Genomic DNA, 23,956 nt, shown 5'->3' with positions numbered 1-23,956 from the left:
ACACACATAGAATAGAATGTTACTCATCCATCAAATAGAAGGAAATCTTGCTCTTCATAAATACACAGATGGAGGTAGATTGCATTATACTGAGTAAAATAAATCAGAGAAAGACAAATACCATATTATTTCAAATACAATATGTGAAATTTAATAAATGAAACAGATGAACATAAGGGAAAAAAAGATGAGAGAGGGGAAAACCCTCTTAACCAGATAGAATAAACTGAGGAGTGCTGGTCACAAAGTCAGTGGGGGATGGGTTAAATGTGTGATGGGAATTAAGGAGGGCAGTTGTTGTAATGAACACTGGATGTTGTATGTAAGTGATGAATCACTAAATTCTACTTCTGAAAGTAATTTTATACAATGTGAACTAATTTAAATGTAAACTAGAAACTATGAAAAAATATTTTAACGAAATTAAACTGAAAACACAGACTTTTAGAATTTCTGAGATGCTGTTTAAAAAGTTTTTTTATAGGAACACATAGAGCACTAGATCCTTATATAAGGAGAGAAAAAAATGTTTGAAATTAATTACCGCTGCCTCCACTATAATAAACTGAGCAAAGAAGAATAAACTAAACCCAAACTATAAAATTAGTAAATAATAAATAAGACAGCAACAATTAATAAAATAGAAAACAGAAACATGAATATTGAAAATTTAAAAATGATGAAAATCAATGTAATATAGCTTGTGGTTTTTTGAGATAAATTTCTATTCAGACTTATCATAATAAGTGAAATAAGATGCAAATTCCCTTATCAAGAAGTAGATGTCATCACTACATATTCTATAGATATTACATATGATAAAAAGATAATACAATAATATGAAGTTTTGCCAATTTTGATAACATAAATGAAAAAAATTATTGAAAGACACAAACTGCAAAAGTGATTCAGATGAAATAGATTAACTAAATTAATGTATATCTGTAAAAAAATTGATGTTTTAGTTACAAACCTTCTTACAAAAAGCCTACACATGGATGTTTTTATTCACTAATTCCATAAACATTTAAGGAAGAACTAATGCAAACTTTTCTTTTTTTAATGTTTATTTATTTTTGAGAGAGATAGAATGCTAGTGGGGAAGGGCAGAGAAAGAGGGAGACACAGAATCTGAGCTGTCAGCACAGAGCCTGATGCAGGTCTCAAACTCATGAGCTGTGAGATCATGACCTGAGCCGAAGTCAGACACTTAACTGATTGAGCCACCCAGGCACCCCTCAAAATTTTCTGTAGTTAAAGATGAGGGAATATATTTCAACTTATTTTAAGGGGTGCACATTCTTACAGGTCATTTATGTTAAAACTAGACAAAAAGTTATAAGTAAAGTACTAAAAATGGAAAACTAGCATACCCTTCATAAATATTTATGCAAAATTTCTCAATAACATGTATAAAATTGAAGTAAACCTTATTTAACAAAAATAGAATATGACAAAAGGGACTTTATCCCAAGATTTCAAGGATCATTTAACATTACCATTTCTAACATTTCTGGTACATGATGAATGCTCAATAGATAATACCTATTATTAGTGAGAACATAGTACTTATTATACGGTTAAAATTACAAAGCAGCTTAGATTTACTGAATATTACTTTTGGATATATAACAAATTATTTCCAGCTTAAAGCATATATCATTGTGGGGAAAAGAGTATTGAAATTTGTACTTACATGCAACCATGGAATTGTATGTCTAAGTTGAGTTAGTAAATAAATCTTAAACACCACTGAAAGAATGTATTTCTTCTGTTACAATCTTTGCTGAATGTTGGCAGTTTTTTAATCATACTTTACATGAATCTTCAATTTTTAAAAATAAATGATTCTCAAAGATTTACTTTTCTATGGTAGCTAGCTGGACAGTTAAGTATTTAAGTAGAAATATATTAATGAAACTATCTCCTTAAACAAGAGCATAGTACTTACAGTTTTTTCTCAAAGTATTTTGAATTTCAGAATCATTTACTACATTTCACCCTATATTTTTTAATTTTTAATGTTTATTTATTTGTTTATTTATTTATTTATTGAAACAGAGAGAGACAGAGCATGAACAGAGTAGGGGCGGAGAGAGAGGGAGACACAGAATCTGAAGCAGGCTCCAGGCTCCGAGCTGTCAGCACAGAGCCCCTTGCGGGGCTTGAACTCATGGACCATGAGATCATGACTTGAGCTGAAGTCGGATGCTTAACCGATGGAGCCACCCAGGCACCTTTCACCCTATTTATTATTTTTTTATAATTGTTTTAGTACCTAAATTATATAAAGCAGATGGTTAAGCTCATCTTATCTAGCCATTCTTAAAATTATAAACCAAAACTATTAAAAGAAAACTTAACCTTTGGAAGAATGTATATTTTATGTCAACTTTTAATCCAGACTAAATGCATTTATTATTGCCATGACATGCAAGTCTCTTTGAAGAATATGACCCATAAGAATCAATCAGTTCATAATACTCATACCTTGTTTCTAGGATACAGAAATAACTGTCTCTGTAAGTAGTTCATTCCAACAACAGACATTGGTATAAGATGGGCTCTAAATTTGACAAAGATTATTTCAGGTGACAACAATAATTCTGATACGTTGATGTCCATTTAGATGGGCTGCATTTATCTAAACCCCGGCTGCAGAAACTGACCTCCATCAATAATCCATATCTGCAGTTAAGCTCTTCCCATGCCATTGAATTTTACAGAGAAACAATTTATATGCATTAGTGTTTAGAGTCTGGTCTCATTTTGGTGATAAAGCCTTACTTCTTGTACAATGTATTGAGTTTAGACATGGGGAAGAATCATATTTTATGAGGTTTTTACACATTTGGAACAGTTACAGAAGGAGTGGAGTACAGAGAATATCCTTCTCTAAATATGTATATATTTTTGACATTTTACCAACTCTAATATCTCTGTGACAATGATCCACATGGTCACATCTAAGAAAAAAGAATGCACTCTCCACCATTTGGCAGGAATTACTCAAACAGTAACAAGAGGGTCTAAAGATTAGTCCATGTCAGCAAACTATGACTCATGAACCAAATCTGTTCCACTGCCTGTTTTTGTAAGGCCCTGTGAGCTAATAATGGATTTACATTTGTTAGTAATTGAAAACTAATCAAAAGAATATTTTTGATGAATGAAAACTATATGGAATTCAAATTTTGATGTTCATAAATAAAATATTTTTAGAAAAGTGATCACGTTTATTGTTATGTGTTGCCTATGTCTGATTTTACATAATACAAGCAGAATTGAGTAGTTGTGACGGTGATCTTATGGCCTACAAAGGCTAAAATATTTTAGATCTATCCCTTAATGAAAATAAATGTGCTGACCACTGATATATGTCCTCCCTTAGTCTTCCTAATCATATTGCCTTAAATTTATCAGTCTATTTGTCCGAATCTGTATCCTCACTGTTTACAAAGCTTTCTACACAGTGCCTGGAACATACCAGATTTTCTATAAATGCGTAATGAATAAATATAACCAATAATTTCATTATAAAACAAATGGAATAGGATAATAGAAACCCCAAAGATGAAAAGCCAATGGTACTTATTACCAATAGCACAGCACAGAGAAGTTTTTCTTGGCAAATATGCATTGTTAACACAAAAATATCTGCTATTACCTGACTGGTAATTACATAGCAAAATATCATGCCAATAAGACCAGCCTCTAAAAACAACCTGGAAAGTGGTTTAACTCCTTAATAATCACATGTACCCAGTATACAGCATTCAAATCAAACACATTATTTCTCACAGTGCTGACAAAAGAATCATTCTGTTTCTTGTTTTGTGCCTTCTCTCTCCTAAACACCACCACCTGTTTAAGTTAATATGGAGGAAATATAGGCAGGGGAGATAGATTTCAGTTGCCTTGTTCCTGTTTCATTATCCTATTTAAAAGTATGTGGACATGATTTTAAATCATTTGGGGCCTCAAACACTTTGAAAACTGTAGACCTAAATTGAAGCAATGTCTGCTGAACAGAGACACCAAGGAACCACTATCATACACCATATCTCAGGAAGTGCAAAGGATTCCTGCACAGAAGCCAGCCAGGAATGACAAAAAGAAACCTAGATAAATTCCAGAAAGAGAACCAAGAAATGTTTCAGTCCCAAATAGAAATATACACCCTAATGTTTATGTGTATTTTCAAACTTTGAGAATGAGAAAATTCACACAATAAAGTATAAATTAGAGGAATTCAGGTCTCATATGCTCATTATTTCAGTCACTCTGTTACCTTCTTTATAAATCTTCTTTAATTTATTGTGTGTTAGACTGAGTCACAGCCTCTTCATTATTTGCATAGTTTTTCATGCTTGGCTCTCTTGCAACCCATATGTCATTATACATTGTAATGACTTGTTCTTAGAGGCACACTTCAGCTCTAGAGGGAGTTCTAACCTCCAAACCCTTAAGCTTGAAGAGTGTTGTTGTGATGTGTGGGTTAAGAACATATAGATTGGACCAAGGTTCCTGGAGTGAAATATTTGGCAGGAGGGGCAATGGCATTCAAACTCTTGCTCCTGCTGAGGGTATCCATTTGGACTCTTTTCTTTCAGATTTCCCTTGTCCTCTTAGATTTCTTAAGAAAAGCTTTTTTAAAAACTTCCTTAAATTTTATTCTTTCTTTTCATCCCAGATTGCTGCTATGATAGTCTATGCAGAAGGATCCTTCTAGCCCCAATACAGTATGAATTCGATAATGCGGAAGGGGGAATATATGGGCATTATGCAAAAAAAAATCCAATTAATAGTAGGTGAAAAGTGTTGAGATAGCAGTGTTCAGAGACTCAAGCTTCAACCTCACTACCAGAGAAAATCTTTTAAAACATCAATGAAATTCCACATATTAACATAACAATGCACAAAAATATGATCATAAACATTAATGCAGAGAGATCTAACATCCATCCCTGATTAACATTCTCAACAAACCTAAAGAAAACACATGCTTATTTGGTGAAATATTGAATGCTTTTAACTAAAATCAGAAACAAAACAGAATTTCACTTTCACCTCTTCTATTTACCATTGTGCTGGAGGTTCCAGTCAGTACAATAGTGCAAGAGGAAAGGAAGAGTAGCTTCCAGATTGGAAAAAAAAAATAGTAAGTAAAACTCTCTATTCAGAGATGATATGATTATCTACATAGAAAATCCTATAGAATCTACAAAAATAATGATAGATCTTATGAGTGAGACTAGCACAGTTGCAGCATTTAAGATCAATACACAAAAAATAAATTATATCTCCATATATATCAATGAACTGTTGGAAAATAAATTTAAAATATTTATAATAAAATCAAAATATAGTATACTTAAAAAAATCTCACAAAATACGTGTAAAAGTTGCACATTGAAATCTACAAAATATTAATGAAAATTAAAGACAAATAAATGGAGAAATATAAAACATTTTTGAAACTGAGAACTTAATATTCCAAAGATATTAGTTTTCCCAAAATTTTACTACAGATTTAATGCAATTCTTGTCAAATTCCTAGCAGTTTTTTTTAAATAGAAATTGACAAGCTTATTTTAAAACTCAATTGAAAATTGAAAATGCTTGGACTGCTAAAACAATATTTAAAATAATAACAAAGAAGTAAAACTAACACTATACGACTTTCATGTTTATTATAAATTTACAATAACTGAAACAGTGAAGTATTGGCATAAAGTTTGACAAATAGATCAGTAGAATGCAACAAGGGTTCACAGCCATACATATATATGATCAACTGATTTTTGACAAAGTGCCAAAACCATTCAATGGACAAAGCTTAGTAGTTTCAAAACATAGTGTTGGATTGGCTGAATATACCAATAATAATAATAATAATAATAAATTAATACTACATAACATACAAAAATAACTCAAAATGGACCATAAATCTAAGAGTAAATTCTAAAATTATAAGATTTTAAATTGGACTTCATTAAAATTAATAAACCACAGCTCTTGGAAAGGTTAATAAAATAAAAATACAAGTCATAAGTTGGAGGAGCATTTTTGCAAGTCATCCATTTTATAAAAGAATTTAAAGTAATTTTAAAACTGAGAATTGAACCTCCATATTCCAGTTTTGTATGTAAGGAGGTTGAAAGTCACCACTCTATTCCAATAACCAATAAAAGTTGGAAGAGATAAATCAATGACTTTTCTTGTATTTTTAAAAAGACACAAGACAAAACACTGGCCCCAGTATTGGAAGGACTGGTAGGTGAAGACAGATTTACAGCTTATGGGATCAGAGACTCATGAACAGAATCTCCATGGGAATCAGTGCCAGAATAGGAAAACATAAACTGTAATTAAAAAATTACTAGAAGTTCAGTGCAGACAATTTTGAAAGCTAAAAACTCCAGGGGAACCCAGTCATGGAGGGACCAACAATGTTGTGAGATTTACTTTCAAGAGCTTGACCAGATTCCCACAGCAAATATCAAAGAAAAATCCCCTCAGCCTTCTGTCAGGAAAAGAAGAAAATGAATCATTTTGGAATACACCACAACAGTCTGTTCTTAATAGGCTTGTCCTCAGGGATGTGTAACTAACCAGAGTCTAAACTGCTAGGGTATTATCAGCACCTAAAGACCTGGAAAGGGAAACACCAAGTCCAGATCACTGCAGCCATCCAATCTCATCTAAGGGTAAATAAAACAGTAAGAAAAACTTGTGAAGGTCACAGTCCAGAGACATAGGTGCACTGAAATACTGAGGTCTACTCATAAGACTTTAGAACATTTTGCCTCACTCCACACCTCATCACTTCATTAATAAAGGCCTAGTTACAGCTGCTCCTTTTGCCTAGTACAACATCTCTGGCTATCAAGAAAATATTACAAGTCATACCAATGGCAAAAAAAAATGAAGAGATGAAGCAAGCATCAGAAACAGACATGGCAAGCATGTTGAAGTTTTCATCTTGGAAGTTTGAAAAAACTATCACTAAAATACTAAAGGATATTAACAATGGATAAAGTAAATAACATGAAAGAACAGAAGACCAATAATAGCAAACAAATAGAAATTCTAAGAAAGAACCAAAAAAAACTCACTGAAGATAAGTACACTGTAATGTAAATGAAGGACACCTTTTATATGGCTTATTAGTAGACTGAAAATGGTAGAGGGATGAATCTCTGAGCTAAAGGATACGCCAATAAAATCCTCAAAGATCAAAAAGTGAAGAGAACAAAGTCTAAAAAGAACAGAACAGAATGTTCAACGAATATGGAACAATTATAAAATGTGTAATACATGCATAATGGGAATTCTAGGACAAGAAATAGAGAAAGAAACAGAAGAAATATTTGAATCAATAATAACTGAGCATTTCCCCAAAATTAATGTCAGACGCAAAACTACATATCCAGGAAGCTTAGAGAAAACCATACAGGATACATTCTAAAAACAAAACAAAACAAAACAAAAACAAAAACAAAACAATTCTACCTAACTATATAATTTTAAAGTTACAAAAATCAAAGATAAAGAAATATTCTGTAATTAAGCTGAGGAAAAACATCTTACATGTGGAGGAAAAAAGATAAGAATTATGCCTGACTTATCCTAAAAAAAAGAGTGAGAGAGGAATTCAATATTTTGTGTTGTGAGAGACAGAGGTGGATAAAATACAAATCTAAAATTCTGAATCTTGTTAAACTGACCTTCAAATTCAAGGAGAAAATAGAAAATTTGAAAAGGCCCATAACCAGTAAAGACTTTGAATCAATCAAAAGCCTCCCAACAAACAAGAGTCCAGTGCCACAGAGGAATTCTACCTAATATTTAAAGAAGAATTAACACCTATTATTTTGAAGCTGTTCTAAAAAATAAAAATGGAAAGAAAACTTCCGAATTCATTATATGAAGCCGGCATGACCTTGATTCCAAAACCAGAGAAAAAGAACCCAATAAAAAAGAGAACTACAGACCAATTTCCCTGATGAATATGGAGGCAAAAATTCTGAACAATATACTAGCAAACTGTCTCCAACAATATATTAAATAATTATTAACCACTATCAAGCGGGACTTATTACTAGGATACAAGGCTGGTTCAAAATATGCAAATCAATCAACGTGATCATCTCCTTAATAAAAGAAAGGATAAGAACTACATGATCCTCTTAATAGATACAGAAAAACATGTGACAAAATGTAGCATCCTTTCTTAATAAAAGTGTCAAGAAAGTACGGATAGATAGAACATACCTCAACATCATAAAGGCCAAATATGAAAAACACACAGCTAATTTCATCCTCAATGGGGAAAAACTGAGAGTGTTCCCCCTAAGGTCAGAAAAATTACAGGGATGTCCAATCTCACTACTGTTATTCAACATAGTGTTGGAAGTCCTAGCCTCAGCAATCAGACAACTAATATAAATAAAAAGCATCCACACTGGCAAGGAAGAAGTCAAAATTTCATTCCTTGCAGATGACTACGTGGAAAATAAAAAAAAAAAATCACCAAAAACCAGCATTAAATCAGCAAAGTCGCAGAATATAAAATCAATGTACAGAAATTGGTTGCATTTCTATACACCAATAATGAAGCAGCAGAAAGAGAAATCAAGGAATTGATCCCATTTACAAGTGCATGGACACCATAAAATATCTTGGATTAAACCTAACCAAAGATGTAAAAGATCTATACACTGAAGACTATAGAAATCTTATGAAAGTAATTGAAGAAATCACAAAGAAATGGAAAAACATTCCATGCTCTTGGACTGGAAGAACAAATGTTGTTAAAATGTCCATACTACATGGAGCAATCTACATTTTTGATGCAATCCCTATGAAAATAACACTAGAATTCTTCACAGAGCTAGAACAAACAATTCTAAAACTTGTATGAAACCAGAAAAGTTCCCAAATACCCAAAGTAATGTTGAAACAGAAAACCAAAGCTGGAAGCATCACAGATCAACACTTCAAGCTGTATTTCAAAGCTGTAAATATCAAGACAGTATGGTGCAGGCAGAAAATCAGACACATACATCAATGGAACAGAATAGAGAACCAAGAAATGGACCCAAAAATATATGGCCAACTAATCTGACAAATCACGAAAGGATATCCAATGGAAAAAATACAGGTGTCTTAAGCAAATGGTGTTGGGAAAACTGGACAACGACATGCAGAAGAATGAACCTGGACCATTTTATTACTCCTACACAAAATTAAACTCAAAATGGTTAAAAAAACAAACAAAAAAAACAACAAATGTACGACAGGAAGCAATCAAAATCCTAGAGAAAAAAACAGGCAACAAACTCTTTGACTTTGGATGCAGAAACTTCTTACTAAGACATGTCTCTGGAGGCAAGGGAAACAAAAGCAAAAATGGATGATTGGGACCTTATCAAGATAAATAGGTTCTGCACAGAGAAGGAAACAATCAACTGCTGGAGTCCAGCTCCAGCAGGTCCAGGGGTTCCCTAAGGATGAACGGCATTGGTGAAAAAGTGAAAAAAAATAAAAATAAAAATGGACACAGACAACAGCAGTGTGTTGAACTGGCTGGTTTATTATGGCAAACGTGGCATTATATTTGTTAGCAATCTCCTTGTAGCATACGTCATCTATGTTTTCTAACATTACCTAATTCTAAAAATGTTCCTATGTGTAATCACCCTTTAAGGAATAACATGGTTATTTTCTCATAACGTTCCCTCCTGCCCTATGCTTATTAATTAATTTCTTACATTATTTTCATTATGTATCTACATTTATCTATAATCTATAAAGCATTTGCTTTGCTGTTTTCATGAAAGGTGATCTATCTCTCAACACCTCAAGTAGAATAGTTACAGGGACATGACCTTTTAGTTGTTTCCCTGAACCATTTGTGGCTTGAGGAACAAAAGTATTCACCTCAGTTCGGGGTACCAGGAGGGGGCCAAGAGGGTTTTAGGAACCCACGCCTTATACATTCTCAGAGATACAATGCACCTAGGAACTAATGAACCATTCTGTACTTTAACCGACTAGGTTCAATCATCATCTGGAATGCCTCCTGGGGGCCAAGTGAGCCTACGGGTGGAGTAACTTGTGCCCATAGATACACTCCTTTGTTGCCAGAGTGGAGCTTTCAAATCCATTTGTTCCCTCCTTGGCTGAGAAATACATGAAGCTATCCTTCCTTTACGTAGAGAAGTCTTTTTAGGGGGTGGCAAGGGCTAAATGTAGGGCCGCACATTTTTCTTGCCAAACTTTATTTCTTTCCCAATGGTTCTTTTCCCAGGGGACCTGTCGAAGGCAATTCCCCAACAGACAATTCCCCAGGTACTTTATTAAGGTCAAATTATATAAAAGCAGGAGTACAAGAAGCTTCACTGTCGGTGGACCGCCCTGCAGTCCCAATCCATCCACAGCCAGGGTCCTGCTATCAGACTGGTTGGATAGCTCGGCTTCCGGCAATCAGCAAAACTAAAAGGCAACCAACGGAATGGGAGAAGATATTTGCAAATGACATATCTAATAAAGGGTTAGTATACAAAATCTATAAAGAACTTATCAAACCCAACGCCCCCAAAAAACAATTAATCCAGTGAGAAATGGGAAAAAGACATGAATAGACACTTCTCCAAAGAAGACATCCAGATGGCTAACAAACACATCAAAAGATGCTCAACATTACTCATTATCAGGGATATGCAAATCAAAAGAGCAATGAAATAACACTTCACACCTGTCAGAATGGCTAAAATTAACAACTCAGGCAACAACAGATGTTCCCAAGGATGCAGAGAAAGAGGAAACCTTTTGCACTGCTGGTGGGAATGCAAACTGGTACAGTCACTCTGGAAAACAGTATGGAAACTCAAAAATATTAAAAATAGAACTACCCTAGGATCCAACAATTGCACTAGTAGGTATTTATCCAAAAAACACAGGAGTGCTGGTCTGAAGGGGTACATACACTGCAATGTTTATAGCAGCACTATCAACAATAGCCAAAGTATGGAAAGAACCCAAATATCCATTGATTGATGAATGGATAACGAAGATGTGGCGCATATATATATATATATATATATACGCAATGGAATATTGTTTGGCAATCAAAAAGAATGAAATCTTGCCATTGCAACAATGTGGATGGAACTAGAGTGAATTATGCTTAGCAAAGTATGTCAGAACAAGACAAATATATGATTTCATTCTCATGTGGAATTTAAGAAACAAAACAGATGAGCATAGGTGAAAGGAAGCAAAAATAAGATAAAAACAGAGAGGAGACAAACCATAAGAAACTCTGAAATACAGAAAACAAACTGAGGGTTTCTGGCAGGGTATTGGCTGGGGGGATGGGCTAAATGAGCTATAGGCATTAAGGAGGGCACTTGTTGGAGTGAGCATTGGGTGTTAATGTAAGTGATGAATCACTAAATTCTATTCGTGAAATAATTATTACACTATATGTTAACTAACTTTGATTTAAATAAAAAATAAATTTAAAAAAATTCAGGGAGCAATAAAATTTTTCACACAAACAAAAATTTAGGGAATTTGTTGTTAGTAGATTTTCCTTGCTAGAAATGTTGAAAGAAGTTCTTTGAAAGGAAAATAATATATGTCAGAAACTAGAATCTACATAAAGGAAGAGCATTGAAGGAATAAAAAATGAAAGCAAAGTAAAAATTTTCATTCTTGGGGCGCCTGGGTGGCTCAGTCAGTTAAGCGTCCGACTTCAGCTCAGGTCACGATCTCACGGTCCGTGAGTTCGAGCCCCGCTTCTGGCTCTGGGCTGATGGCTCAGAGCCTGGAGCTTGCTTCCGATTCTGTGTCTCCCTCTCTCTCTGCCCCTCCCCTGTTCATGCTCTATCTCTCTCTGTCTCAAAAATAAATAAACGTTAAAAAAATTAAAAAAAAAATTTCATTCTTCTTATACTTAAGTGATCTATCAGATAACCGTTTGTTCAAAATAACAACAGTGATATATTTTATTATGTTTCTTTATTTATCTATAATATATACACACACTTGTGTATGCATATATATAAATGAATGAATGACATAAATTTTATAAGGGAATTAGAAAATAATTAGAATTGTATTGTTATTATAAGGTACTCATCCTACCTGTGAAATGGTATAGTGTTACCTGAATTAGTTGTAAATGTATATTGCACTCTAAGGCAACCACTAAAAAAATAAAATAAAAACAAACAAAAAGAATTGCTATGCTGAGAAAAGAAATTTAAATCATGTAAAATACTGAGTTAAAGCCACAAAATGCAGATAAAGTTAATGACAAAAATAGGAATAAAGAGCAAGTTCAACAAATAAAAACCCATAAAAACTTGTATTGTAACATATTCTGAGAGTATTCCACAAGACATGCAAATATTTCTTTTTTTTTATTTTTTAATATATGAAATTTACTGTCAAATTGGTTTCCATACAACACCCAGTGCTCATCCCAAAAGGTGCCCTCCTCAATACCCATCACCCACCCTGCCCTCCCTCCCACCCCCCATCAACCCTCAGTTTGTTCTCAGTTTTTAACAGTCTCTTATGCTTTGGCTCTCTCCCACTCTAACCTCTTTTTTTTTTTTCTTCCCCTCCCCCATGGGTTTCTGTTACGTTTCTCAGGATCCACATAAGAGTGAAACCATATGGTATCTGTCTTTCTCTGTATGGCTTATTTCACTTAGCATCACACTCTCCAGTTCCATCCACGTTGCTACAAAAGGCCATATTTCATTTTTTCTCATTGCCACGTAGTATTCCATTGTGTATATAAACCACAATTTCTTTATCCATTCATCAGTTGATGGACATTTAGGCTCTTTCCATAATTTGGCTATTGTTGAGAGTGCTGCTATAAACATTGGGGTACAAGTGCCCCTATGCATCAGTACTCCTGTATCCCTTGGATAAATTCCTAGCAGTGCTATTGCTGGGTCATAGGGTAGGTCTATTTTTAATTTTCTGAGGAACCTCCACACTGCTTTCCAGGGCGGCTGCACCAATTTGCATTCCCACCAACAGTGCAAGAGGGTTCCCGTTTCTCCACATCCTCTCCAGCATCTATAGTCTCCTGATTTGTTCATTTTGGCCACTCTGACTGGCGTGAGGTGATATCTGAGTGTGGTTTTGATTTGTATTTCCCTGAGAAGGAGCGACATTGAGCATCTTCTCATGTGCCTGTTGGCCATCTGGATGTCTTCTTTAGAGAAGTGTCTATTCATGTTTTCTGCCCATTTCTTCACTGGGTTATTTGTTTTTCGGGTGTGGAGTTTGATGAGCTCTTTATAGATTTTGGATACTAGCCCTTTGTCCGATATGTCATTTGCAAATATCTTTTCCCATTCCGTTGGTTGCCTTTTAGCTTTGTTGATTGTTTCCTTTGCTGTGCAGAAGCTTTTTATCTTCATAAGGTCGCAGTAATTCACTTTTGCTTTTAATTCCCTTGCCTTTGGGGATGTGCCGAGTAAGAGATTGCTACGGCTGAGGTCAGAGAGGTCTTTTCCTGCTTTCTCCTCTAAGGTTTTGATGGTTTCCTGTCTCACATTCAGGTCCTTTATCCATTTTGAGTTTATTTTTGTGAATGGTGTAAGAAAGGGGTCTAGTTTCATCCTTCTGCATGTTGCTGTCCAGTTCTCCCAGCACCATTTGTTAAAGACACTGTCTTTTTTCCATTGGATGTTCTTTCCTGCTTTGTCAAAGATGAGTTGGCCATACGTTTGTGGGTCTAGTTCTGGGGTTTCTATTCTATTCCATTGGTCTATGTGTCTGTTTTTATGCCAATACCATGCTGTCTTGATGATGACAGCTTTGTAGTAGAGGCTAAAGTCTGGGATTGTGATGCCTCCTGCTTTGGTCTTCTTCTTCAAAATTACTTTGGCTATTCGGGGCCTTTTGTGGTTCCATATGAATTTTAGGATGGCTTGTTCTAGTTTTGAGAAGAATGCTGGTGCAATTTTGATTGGGATTGCATTGAATGTGTAGATAGCTTTGGGTAGTATTGACATTTTGACAATATTTATTCTTCCAACCCATGAGCAGGGAATGTCTTTCCATTTCTTTATATCTTCTTCAATTACCTGCATAAGCTTTCTATAGTTTTCAGCATACATATCTCTTACATCTTTGGTTAGATTTATTCCTAGGTATTTTATGCTTCTTGGTGCAATTGTGAATGGGATCAGTTTCTTTATTTGTCTTTCTGTTGCTTCATTGTTAGTGTATAAGAATGCAACTGATTTCTGTACATTGATTTTGTATCCTGCAACGTTGCTGAATTCATGTATCAGTTCTAGCAGACTTTTGGTGGAGTCTAACGGATTTTCCATGTATAATATCATGTCATCTGCAAAAAGCGAAAGCTTGACTTCATCTTTGCCAATTTGGATGCCTTTGATTTCCTTTTGTTGTCTGATTGCTGATGCTAGAACTTCCAGCGCTATGTTAAACCACAGCGGTGAGAGTGGGCATCCCTGTCGTGTTCCTGATCTCAGGGAAAAAGCTCTCAGTTTTTCCCCGTTGAGGATGATGTTAGCTGTGGGCTTTTCATAAATGGCTTTTATGATCTTTAAGTATGTTCCTTCTATCCTGACTTTCTCAAGGGTTTTTATTAAGAAAGGGTGCTGGATTTTGTCAAAGGCCTTTTCTGCATCGATTGACAGGATCATATGGTTCTTCTCTTTTTTTTTTGTTAATGTGATGTATCACGTTGATCGATTTGACATGCAAATATTTCTAATAAATTTTAACTTGCTGAGTGATGTCTTACAATATGAAATATGTGACAATGAACACCACATGATCACAACTGAGCCAATGGTTTGAAATTCGCTTTGACATACAAGTGCTTTGGATTACTAGCATGTTTCCAGAAAAATTATGCTCTGTAGCCAAGGTTTTACTTTATATCAAGAATCATTTCAAATGTTAGTGGTCTAAATACACCAATAAAAAGACAAAGATTGTCAGAATGGATTAAAAAACACAACCAAAACTCTGTTTTCAAGAAGAAAGTCACTTTTATATAAAGACACATGTAGGGGCGCCTGGGTGGCTCAGTTGGTTAGGCGTCCGACGTCAGCTCAGGTCACGATCTCACGGTCCGTGAGTTTGAGCACCGTGTCGGGCTCTAGGCTGATGGCTCAGAGCCTGGAGACTGCTTCTTATTTTGTGTCTCCTTCTCTCTCTGTCCCTCCCCCATTCATGCTCTGTCTCTCTCTGTCTCAAAAATGAATAAAACGTTAAATTTTTTTTTAAAAAAAGACACATGTAGATTAAAAGTAAATGGATGGAGAAAAAATCCCATGCCAACACTAATAAAAAAAAACAAACAAACAGGAATAGTTAATTTCAGAGACAGAAGATATCAAAATAAGAGAAATTATCAGGGATAAAGAAAGACATTACAAAATGATAAGGGATATCAACAAAAGGATTCTAAAGTTTACATGTAGAGGCCCAAAATAGCCAACAAAAAATTTAGGGAGACCAAAGTTGGAGGACTGATTCTACCTTACTTGAAGTCTCACTTATAAAGCTACAGTAATGAAGACAATGTTGAATTCAGGAAAGACTAGACAAATAGATCAGGGGAACAGATAGGCAGAGTAGACCCAGAAATAGACCCTAATAAATAAAATTAACATATTTACCAAAAAAGAAAAAGCAATACAATGGAGCAAATATAGTCTTTTCAAAAAATAGTGTAGAACAAATGGACATCCACATGCAAAATTAATCTAGACACAGATCTTATGCTTTTCACCAAAATTAACTCAAAATGGATCATAGCCCTAAATGTAAAATGCAAAACCATAGAAATCCTAGAATATTACATAGACAGAAACCCAGATGACCTTGGGTATGGTGATGATTTTTAGATTCAAAACCAAAGACATGATCCATGAATGAAATAATTTATAAGCTGAACTTTATTAAAATTAAAGATTTCTCTGTGAGAGACAGGATCAAGATAATGAGAAGACAATCTCATGCTGGAAAAAATATTTCCAGAAGACATTATCTAATAAAAATTTTTCAGGATAATGAACTCTTAAAACTCAACAACAACAAAAAAATTAATTGGTCAAAGACCCTAACAATCACCACACACAAAGAAGATATACAGGTGGGAAATAAGTGTATGAAAGATCCTCCACATCATATGTCACAAGGGAAATGAAAATTAAAACAATTAGATGACACTATAAATCTATTAGAATGAGCAAATTTGCAGCACTGATAACATCAAATGCTGGTGATAATATGGGGCAGTAGAAACTCTCATACATTGTTGGTGGGACAGCAGATTGTCAGGCCAATTTCAAAGACATTTTGACACTTTCTTACAAAACTAAACATATTCTTACCATGAATTCTAGCAAAAACACTCATGCCTTTGTATTTACCCAAAAGAGTTCAAAGTGTATGTTCACATGAAACTTTCACACAGATGTGTATAGAAGCTCTGCTCATAATTTCCAGTACTTGGAAACAACCAAGATTTCCTTTGTTATGTAAGTGAATAAACAGTGGTGTATCAAGAGAATGGGTGTTTATTTATTATATTTATTTAGTGCTAAAAAAATGAGCGATCAAGACATAAAAATACATGGATGAATCTTAAATGTGTATTACTAAGTGGAAAGTCAATCTGAGAAGGCTACAAGTTCTGATTCCAATTATATGACATTCATTCTGGAAAAGGCAAAATTATGGAGACAATAAAAAGTTTAGCTGTTGCCTGCAATGGGGTATTAGGTGAGAAGAATTGAATAGGCACAGCACCGAGGGTTTTAACACAGTGAAAATATCTGTGTGATGTTATAGTGATGGATATACACCATTATATATTTGTCAAAACCCATAGAATGTGAACACTAAGAGTAAACTGTGGACTTTAGGCAATTATGATGTGTCAAATTATGAAGTATAAATTTAATAAACAACAACAAAAAAAGTACCATTATGGGGAAAGGTGTTGACAATGGAGGAGACTATAGATGTGTGGGGACACAGGGTATATGGACAGTATATCTACATTTATTTCAATTTTATTGTAAACCTAAAATTGGTCTAAAAATAACATTAATAATTTAATACTAAGTAAAAAATAACCCAATGAAAGCAGGCAAAAGTGTGAACAGACACTTCACCCACAAAGATATATGAATGGCCAATTAAATACATTGAAAATATGCTCTAAATCATTAATTGTTAGGGAAATGTAAATTAAAACACAATGGAATACCACTACAAACTTACTAGAATGTCTGAAATTAAAAAGGTTAATCATATCAAGTATTGGAAAAAACGTGGAAGCAACCAAATTCTAATACACTGTAGGTGGTAAGGGAAAATGGTACACAAGACAGTTTGGAAATTTCTCAAAAAGTTAAGCATACAATTACCATATAATCCAGCCACTTAACTTCTTTACACTTAGTCAAGAAAAAAAAAGTATTTGCTCATTCATTTTTTATTTTAAATCTTTATTTTTTTTAAATTTTTTGTTTTTGGTTTTAAAATTTTAAAATCTCAAAACATACCTTTTTATTTATTTTAGCACACAAAATAATTTACTCATAAAAGTAACATCCATTTATAGAACTCTAATAAAATTTTTTCAAAATTTAAAAATAAATAGCATTCTTTTGCAATTCTGATTTTAAAGAGAAAACTTTTTGGCACATAACGTTCTATCAAAATAGAAAGCTGAATCACTTTGCTTTGCTTTTCACAATAGAAATAGGCATTCACGCTATCAGCCCTGGGAAATTGCTGACAAGAAAAATTCGCAGGAAAATAGCATCATCGGAAAAATGGGATCTGGTGCCATCTACTGAGTGACAATGGTAATGTGATCTTGGATATTAGCCATCAAGTTAGGTAACATACAACTGCAGTTACATGCAGCTGCACATGTACACATATGGTCAAGGCCTGAAAGTAACATGCAAAATGAAAACAAATGCTATGTTAGGACTGAGGAATGGATGGGTGTTTTTTCCCCCTTTAAATGCCATCCTAACTTTTAAAGAAAAAGAAACCATGCAGTGAAAAATAATTGCTGAACATGGGGAATACTGAATAGGGTAAGACTTTGGTAAATTAACCAAATGAAAAGTTCTATGATCAAGAAGGACTCAGGTAGGGTCTCTTCCTCATGGAGAGGGTGGTGGAAGGCAGTTACATCTTTGGGTATTTACACTAGGTCAAAATTAAGGATTTGTCTTTTTTATCTACTATTTACATTAAAAGCTGGTTTATTTGAAGAAATTATCAACCCAGACTGCCAATAAAGTGGCAGTTAGGAACTATAATGATAATCAATGCCAATACTGATCATGTGGAGGCACCAGAAACCCTGAAGGGCTTTTCTGATTAGCAAAGAAAATTTTTGTTTTGTTGACTGCTCAAATAGACCTTCTCCATACCAAAAAGAATGTGAGTTTGCCACAACAGCTGTGCCACAACCCTGACAGTCTTGGAAAGGTAGGATTCCTGCAACATTTTCATGGACTAGCAAGTTTATTTATTTATTTTTTTGGTAGCTTTTGAGAATGTTACTTTCTTATCCTGCCAGGATGCCCTGAGTACTAAGAAGATGCCTAAGACATGTTTGTGGTTGTTCCTTCACAATACTTCTCATAATCCATAATTTGTTTCTTAGCCATCCCCTAAGAGGACAGGGGGCCTTGTCCATCCTGTTCATTACCATATACCCAGAAAATAATTATGTTTGGCACATGTAAATGCTAAATAAATGTCAGTTTGTTGGGTGAATGAATGAATGAATTTTGTACAGTCCAATTTACCTAGGGGGAAAAACAACCTGCACAAAATGAGGAAGACTATAATGGAAAGGAAGAAAAATAAGCAACAATCAATGGGGGGGGGAGGGTAGACCTGATGTAGACAAAAAAAATTGTAGACAAAATAATTGTCATCTTTCAACACCTGATGAGAGCTGTTTGAGATTCAAACTATCTGAAAGATTTTAACAAAGTTAATATAAAAACAAAAGTCTTCTCTGGAAGACTCATTTATAATAAGTTAATGAAAACCCTGTTATTGCATCAAGATGTTATAGGAACCTAGTGTTTTGTTGTTTCAAGATGCAGAACACTCTGATAAATACACCAGGTGAATGTCTACAGCCCCATACAGGGAGCTCAGCACATTAAGGACTTTTTCTTGAATGGTGTCAACTTGCTCAGAAGGACATTAATCATCCAGATTTGACATTGCAATTGTCACGAGAGTAGGTTTTGGTAAACTTTTCAGTAAATAATATACGGACTGAATATTTCACAGAATATATATACAGAATATTATACAGAATATATATCTGAATAATATACAGAACAATTTCTTGTTCTGTGATGATATGGTGAGGTAGTTCCAAATAATCACAGGTTAGACCAACCTGGTGAACCATTTCATAGTCTGGTACTTCCATCCATTTTCTCAAACTCTATACAAGTGGAATTAGTGATTCTATTCCAGGGTTTGAAGCCCATTTCTGTACAGTTTCTTCATCATCACCATCACACAGATCAGCAAAAGAAGCTTCTAAATTTCTAACTGATGAATTCGAGTATCAACACAATCTACCAAATCTTCCTCTGTCAGGTTGGTATCAGGCTTTTTAAATTGGTACAACTCTTGTAAGATTTTGTATTTTTCCTGAGTGAACATTTCTTTGAAGGGATTCTTGACTGAAAAAAAAATCCAAGTAAATATCTAAAACAAATGCATCCCCTTTCTTCACAATTTCCAGAATTTCCCCAGTGCTTACTGTTGTCTGGCATTCTTGGCTTTCAGAAAAGCATGGGCATGACTGCTCTAGGGAAGTTTGGCCCTTCTTCTGTGTGACTGTGTCCTTTTCCAATCCTTCTGAATAAGAGTCACAGTTAGTAGAGGCAGTGTTTTCTGCATCTTCCAGTGCTAGCTTTGGCTTCTTAGCAGAAGACACTGCATCATTTTCTTCTTGGCTGTTACATAATTTGTAAGGTTTTACCATAATCACGTCCAATTGCAAAGGTTTTTGGTTCTCTAGCTGGTCTTCAGTTACATAAAGACCATCACTTAGTAATGATCTGTACTTGTAACCCTGATTGTTGCAGTAGAAGTGTCTCTGCCTACTAAAAAGTGATGTTTGCCCTCTCTTATTTGCTGAGCCCACGTGGGATGAAGCCATAGAGCATGAGAAAAATGGCCAGCATTAACTGCAGACATAATCCAATTCTCAATATTTAATTCTTTTGAGGTACCATGCTTGTTTCAAGGAAAAGTGCTTGTGACTGAATTGAAAACGCCATTTTTTCCCAAAAAGTGTTTCCTTGTCAAACACAGTGTCAGCTGGCATATTCACAGGAATAAGGAGGTCTGGATGTGAATCGAAATGCACAAAACTTATATTACTGGGAGGAAGATGCTTTGAGCCATTGGCCCGGTATATATAAGGCAGGACCTCCTGGTGATCCTCCAGGACCTACACTGGGAGTTTGGAGTAGCGCCAGAGGCGAGCGCGCTCTCCCACAGGGTCTGTGCTCATGGTTTTCTTGCTTGTCAGCGTTCCCACCAGCCGCAGTGGCGAGGCTAGGACTCAGCATTTGCTCGTTCTAAGACGCATACATGGATATTGATAGCAGCTTTATTTATAATAGCCAAAGACGGAAAACAGTCCAAATACTTAACAGGTGAATGCATAAAAAATTATAGCATGTCATATTATAGTGCTTAGCAATAAAATTGAATGCTTTATTGATACACAGAAAAATTGGATAAATTTCAAAATAATTATGCGGAGTAAATGAGTATAGCCAAAAGAGGAGTATACATCATGATTATATTCATATAAAAATGGAAAGTAATCTACAGTGACAGAAAGCATATTAGTAGGTGCTTGGGCATGGGAAGGGGGGAAGAGTCAGGAGCAAGGGCTTACAATCAGACCTGAGGAAGCTTTCGTGTGATGGATGTGTTCATTATCATAATTACAGTGATGGTTTTGCAGATGCATACATTTGTGAAAACTTATCAAATTATAAAATATAAAATGTACTGTTAATTGTATGTCAGTTGTAATTCTGTAACTTTTCTAAGAAAATGCACATGCAGAAAAAATATGTATTTAATCATTGGTACTAAAAAGTTAAATTTCATGACAGTCATTATCCAATCAATATTAGAGGATTTATTATGAATTAGTTTCAGCTAATGGTTATTGAGTGCTTACATTGTGCCAATGAATGGTCAGATATTTTAGAAGTGTTATGCCATTTAATCTTTATGATACTCTGATAAGGTAGATTTAGCCATTACTCCCATTTTATAGATTAGAAAATAAAGTTTAGGGAGCTTAAATAATTTGTCCAAGATCATACAGCCAGGAATTGGTGAATCTAAAATGCAAACAAAATTTTGTTTTGTTTTACTTTGCTTTGTTTCTGATTCCAAAAAAGAATTAATTACCTTATCATACTGATTCTCTACACAGTAATCCATTAGTTTGGAAGAAATCCAATACTAGTAATACGTATTTGTCCACTCACTCATATACCCTATTATTCATTATTGATGTCAATGTTATAGATGTTATAGATGTTTTTGACATATTGTCACATTTTACTGAATTAGCATGCTCTTCCCAAGGTCAATTCTGCCTAAATGCTCTACATAGCACTACCACTGTTTGTTCTTTACTGTCATCCGATGGTATATTTAGTGGTATTCTTCTACATACGATAGTGTTATTTATATAAAATTTTTACTTAAATATTTATTATTATAAAAGATCAACTAAGAGACATCAATGTAAAATATCCTGATTTTCTCAATAAATTCCATGGTATGTTGCAAAGTCACTAGAATACTGCCACTACAGAATGCTGTAGATTGATGTACTATAGGGACATTAACAAAACTTGTCTACAAATTTACTTTCATATTCTTACTTGTTCTTTTACAAGGGCATACACATGCACACACACACACATACACACACACACACAATCACACACAATGGAGTATTACTCAGCAATCAAAAAATGAAATCTTGGGGGCATGTGGGAGGCTCATTTGGTTAAACGTCTGACTCTTAATTTTGGTTCAGGTCATGATCCTGAGGTTTGTAAGAAGAACCCCACATTGGATTCCACATGCTGACAGTATAGAGCCTGCTTGGGATTCTCTCTCTCCCTCTCTCTCTCTCTGCCCCTCTCCCACTCATGCTGCTCTCTTTCTCTCAAAATAAATAAATAAACTTAAAAAAGGAATGAAGTTTTGCCATTTGTCATGGTGTGAATTTAGCTATAATGTATATGCTAAGTGAAATAAGTCAATCAGAGAAAGACAAATACTATATGATGTCACTCGTGTGGAATTTAAAAAACAAAACAGGTGAACATATGGGAAGGGTAGGGGAAAGAAGACAGGGAAAGAAACCACAAGAGACTCTTAATGATAGAGAACAAAAAATGGGTTGACAGATGTAGGTGGGTGAGTGATGGCTAGATGGATAATGGGTACTAAGGAATGCACTTGTGATGAGCACTGGGTGTTGTATATAAGTGATGAATCACTGAATTCTATTCCTGAAACCACTATTGCACTGTATATTAACTACATAATTTAAAATTTAAATACATACATACATATATGCATACATGCATACATATGTACTTTTTATTAACTAGCTAAAATTTAAATACATACATACATACATACATACATACATACATACATATGTTCTTTTCAGAAAAACCAACAGCATTTATATATGATTTGCCTACATTTGTAAAATATGCATATAATCCTTAAAAATAACCCTTAAAAACTTGCAAAAATACTTTTATCCAATTTCTAATTCTAAAACTTTTGGTAAGACCACACGGTTCCAACTGGGATTCAGAAAATATGTTATAACACTGACTTGACATTTATCTTTCAGTAAATAATTTAAACTCTGGGAACTAACTTTCTTATCTATATAATGATGATATTTATTTCATATTTAAAGATACTGTCAATTCTATGTTATAAAAAATCTTGTTTGAATGTAATAAATCTATTAAACATTTTATTTTTCTCCATGATCTTTTTTTCAAGCAAATATTTCATTTCTTCACAAATAAATGGAGGAGTATAGTGACAAGGAAATTGTGTGTATAAATTAAGTTATTCTAAGAGTAAAACTGGAGAAAAGAAAAAATGCACTTATTCTCTAATATTTATAAAATGTGTCCTATATAGTATAATTCGTGGAATATCTATTTATACCATATGGATACAGACACTGGTGTCCTTGTGGATATCATACTAATGGCTGTGTCCCCAATGCATGACACAATGTCTGGCATATTAAATAGAAGTATTTCATACATATTGATGAATGGATGCATGATTCTGTAACCACACTGACCAAATTTGTACTGGCAACAAATGCAGCTAAACAGAGAGGAAATCCAATGCAGTAAATAAAATAAACATAAATGTTATTTTCAAAAATATAGATCAGGAATAGTTTTGATTTGAGGGAAGTAAAAGTTATAAACACTAGAAAAATGTATACTAAAAAGATAGTCCCTGAATTATTTCAGCCCCTGACATTTTAGAGATTTTATGATCATTTTTATCTTGTTGCTGTCACTCCTTAGGAGCACCCAGACAATTATAATCTAAAATATAATAAGTTACTAATGTTGAAAAAGATAGATTCTTAAACTCGACACCCGAAAAACAAATAACCCAGTGAAGAAATGGGCAGAAAACATGAATAGACACCTCTAAAGAAGACATCCGGATGGCTAACAGGCACATGAAAAGATGCTCAACGTCGCTCCTTATCAGGGAAATACAAATCAAAACCACACTCAGATATCACCTCACGCCAGTCAGAGTGGCCAAA

General features: G+C 34.3%; 1 pseudogene; it reads right to left on the bottom strand.

Moving 5' to 3' along the window:
• Nucleotides 1-19,018: 19,018 nt before the first annotated feature.
• On the bottom strand, nt 19,019-20,602 carry LOC131502095 (UPF0489 protein C5orf22-like; annotated as a pseudogene).
• Nucleotides 20,603-23,956: the final 3,354 nt, after the last annotated feature.

Source organism: Neofelis nebulosa, chromosome X (assembly GCF_028018385.1).
Source record: "Neofelis nebulosa isolate mNeoNeb1 chromosome X, mNeoNeb1.pri, whole genome shotgun sequence".
NCBI classification, from domain to species: domain Eukaryota; kingdom Metazoa; phylum Chordata; class Mammalia; order Carnivora; family Felidae; genus Neofelis; species Neofelis nebulosa.
The sequence above is the reverse complement of the archived record's forward strand: the minus strand, read 5'-3'. Positions and strand labels throughout refer to the sequence as shown.